The sequence below is a fragment of the Arachis ipaensis genome, chromosome B09, assembly GCF_000816755.2.
Source record: "Arachis ipaensis cultivar K30076 chromosome B09, Araip1.1, whole genome shotgun sequence".
NCBI lineage: Eukaryota > Viridiplantae > Streptophyta > Magnoliopsida > Fabales > Fabaceae > Arachis > Arachis ipaensis.
This window is the reverse complement of record NC_029793.2, coordinates 139,912,634-139,916,839: the sequence shown is the minus strand read 5'-3', so window position 1 is coordinate 139,916,839 and position 4,206 is coordinate 139,912,634.

The window sequence follows — 4,206 nt, the reverse complement described above, 5'->3', positions numbered from 1 at the left end:
ATTAAGATGATTAATTTTAAATATTTTGATGACGAATTTGATTAATTTATTCTTTCAGTAACCAAAATGAAAATTGAGGTATCTTTCGAGAACGATTTTGACTATTAACTCACAAATTATTTCTTTTAATGCTTTCGGTTCCTCAGATTGAGAAGTAGTAGTTTGTGTTATGGTTCTTGTTTCTTTTGGCTCCGTTTGGTTGATGTATATGATGAGACATAGACACAAAGACACAGACACTAAAGACATGGACATAAAATATTTGTGTCTATGTATTGTGTTTGGCAAAAATAAGGAACAAGACACACATATTTAAAAAAGACTGAATTACCCTTCATTCAACCATAAGTTTTATCACTATCATTGTATACCCATTATTCCAAACACTGCATATTTTCACCATTGAATTTTTTTTTTCTAATATTTTTTATTTTTTCTAATATCATCTTAAATTATCATTCAAATATTAAATATATAATTTTCTTTAAAAAAATAAAAAACTAAAGTTCAGAATCTATTAAAGATTAATCAAAATTTAAATAAATAAAAAAATTAAATGAATAATTTTTTTTTCTTATAGAAAATAAAAGGATAAATTTGGTTATAGAATCTAAAAGAGAAAGAGAAAAAAAAATTTGGAGAGATAAGATGACAAATTTTAAAAATTCAATAAGGGTAAAAGAGTAAAAAATCAGTGTCTCACAAGTTGTGTCTCAGTGTCTCATCAAATTGGAGGTACACAAATTTAATGTCTCCGTGTCCATCTGTGTCTTCCCGTGTCCTTCGAAAATCTGTGTCTCACCAAACCAAACAGTAGACGTGTGTCACCGTGTCCATGTCTCAATGAGACATGGACACCAACCAAACACTACCTTTGTTCTTTCCTTTGTCCTCCCCCCCTTCCTTCTGTCCAAAAAAAAAAATTTTCTAAAAATACTAAAGAAATAAAAAATGGCGGTAAAAGTAATCAAATTTGCTTCAAATTGTTTGTGATGTTGCATCAAACTTTAAACGGTCAAGTGACCAACTTGACATTAATATATGTTTTTTGATGTTTCTAGATCATGATAAATGATGAATATCATGCAAGTTGATTTAATTAATTATTACCAATATTATCTCTCTTGAGCCATACTTGCAAAATTCATATTTCAAACACCTTATTCAATTTATAAAATATTTTAATTTTTAATGACTTTGTAAAAATATATGTTATTTGTTTTTTTTGTAGAATAATATTCAATTAACATTTTTTGATTTACTAATTTCCTAATTTTACGAAACTGAAATATTAATATACTTCGATCTTTTATAAAATATTAGATTTTTACAAAGTACAATAGTTAATTTATTATTATAAAATATTATTGTAAGAGTATTTTATTTCTTGTTCAATTCTTGAATAATTCTTTTTGAGCATATTGCTTATTGCGTCGCACAATTTGTTGCGTCACATAATTTGTTGTTGGTATATATTCGACAATAAAAAGAATGACTATTGATTGTTTTTTCAATATTCAACAAATTACACTAAAATCAAAATAAAATGTAAATTTTGAAATATTTTTTATTTTTATAATTTCAATCCAATTATTATCAGTGTAATTGATAAAATTTACTTTATTAATATTTTCATAACAAATTTTATCATTTACGGTATGTTTGATATATCAAAATCTTTTTTACTAATTACAAATAATTAAAATAAACTTTCTCCCTAAACCTATTTAATAATCCAACTCCGATCCAAACACAATTAATAGTTTGATTGCAGTTAAGTATTTTAGACTTTTAATTAAGTTTTTGTAATAAATAGGATCAATTGCTCTTTTTTTTTTTAGCAACTTGAACTTGCATTGTCTTCCAAATGAAGTAAAAAATGGTTCTGAATACTCTATCTTTAACAATAAATTAAATTTTAAAGTGTTGTATTTTTATTTTTTCTGAAATGCGTTGATATTTGTCCATTTTTATTCGCTTTGATTCGACTGAATCTCTTTCTAATTATTATAAATTAGTAGAAATTTTTTAACAAGTCTCGAATGTCAATATGACTTTTATGACTAAATTCCTAAAGTGCGTGGTTGTCCAACTCGTATATCAATTTGACTCCTAAGATTTCAATTGCACTAATTTGATCTCTCAGATTGGCTTTCAGGCGACATACTAGTCCTTCAGCCTATTTTCGACGTGAGTCAATAACCGGACTACTAATATGGCACAACTAATACCACGTGACATCATCACTGACTCTCACGTCATCATCATCATCATCATCCTCGTACATCCCTTCTCATTCCTAATCCCCTGAACCATCACCACAACCATCATCCCTAATCCACCACCACTTCCCTCCTTGACGAATTTCCCACCTTCCCTTATTCCTTCGTCAAGGATCTCCACAAGGAGAAGTATGCCCTTGAATGCGCCATTTGTCTGTTGGAATTCGAGGATGACAGTGTTCTCTGCTTGTTCACCACTACTACCGCACCCTCTTTCGGCTTTGGATCTACACCTTTTGCATCTGCAACTTTTGCTCGCTTTTGTTTCGACTTCAGCATCCATTCTGTATCTGTTCGATTCTACTTCTTTTGCTTCCACTACGACAGTTCTTCACTCTTACCCAAAAGTACATTCTACTTGTTATTCTTTTTCAATGGTAGATCTTATGGTTGTACCAATTTTGTTCTCTTGTTTTTTATTTTCAAAAAAATAAATAAATAATGTTCTTGTTGTTTATTAATGGTGGATTTGAATACACCAATTCTATTCTTTTTTATTTTTCATCTTGAAAAAAAATTAAACATTGTCGTCTCTATTAGCTTTTGCAATTCTTCCTCTACAACCATTTTGCGGAGCCAATTTCACTTCCAGGACTAGTGGAGAGTCGCGGGGGGTTGGTGGAGAAGGCAACGGCGTTGTCGATATGGGTGTCGGAGAGGATGGTAGAGTCGTGGAAGTGGCAGTTGAGGCCTGAGGGTTTCGAGGAGGAAGTGGAGGTCACTGTGTCTTAAGCTTGTCATGAGGGGTTGGGGGAGTGGTAATGTTAGGCGAGGGACTGAGGGAGAGTGCGTGGTGGAGCGTTTGGGTGAGAGAGCGGAGGAGGTCTAGGGATAGTGGGAAATTCGGAGTCGGAGAGGTGGGTTTGGAGGTGTGCAAGTGTGGTCTACGAGGCAGTGACTTACGCTGGAAATAAGCGGCTGAAGGACTAGAATGTCGCTCGAAGGTTAATTTAGTTGATAAAATTAATGTAATTAAAATATTAAGGGTGAAATTAGTGCACAAACCGAATTTAATGGACCACTTTAAGAATTGAGTAAAGTATCGTTTTTGTCCCCAGCGTTTGGGGTAAATTCTATTTGTGTCCCTAACGTTTAAATCGTTCTATTTGTATCCCTAACGTTTGTAAAAGTGATTCAATGTTATCCTGCCGTCAATTATACATCATGAACGCTTTAGTTTGAGTTTTAAAAATCTCTTCTTGAAGTTAGAATACAAATGTCTGGGATAGAATCAATGATCTACTCCGAAAAATAGCTCATCAAATGTTGAAACTAATTCCTACAACATTTACATAATTCACTTTTTTAGGGGCATAATTGAATCTAAACACAAATAGTGGGTATAATATTAAATTCGAACACATCTAAGTGAGACCTAATTGAAAATGAATACATTCAAGTGAGAATAATTGAAAAATATAATCTGATTTGTTAGTATAATTGACGGCAGGATAATATTGAATCACTTTTATAAACGTTAAGGATACAAATAGGACGATTTAAATGTTAGAAACACAAATAGGACTTACCCCAAACGTTGGGACAAAAACAATACTTTACTCTTAAGAATTTAATCGACTTTTTCATAGAGATAGATCATGTATATATGATGGGAAATGAATCGCCAAATTCGTTTGGTAACAAATCAAAATGGGAATTGAAATATCTTGTGAGATGTGTTGAATTGATTACGGAAATCAATTTCTTGGCCATCAAGAGCTTAGAGGTCACAAACATGAGTGGTCTCACATATTATGCAGAAGTTTCTCGAGTTTTGACAAAAAAAAAGCAAGAGTTGATTATTCATCTCAGGTTTAGAGCGCTATGGCTAAGGTAAGAAATCTTATTTTGCCACAGGCCACTCAAAACAAAGAGGAATTTTATTTTCTCACGTCGTTAAATAATTTTCTTACTAGGGAGATAC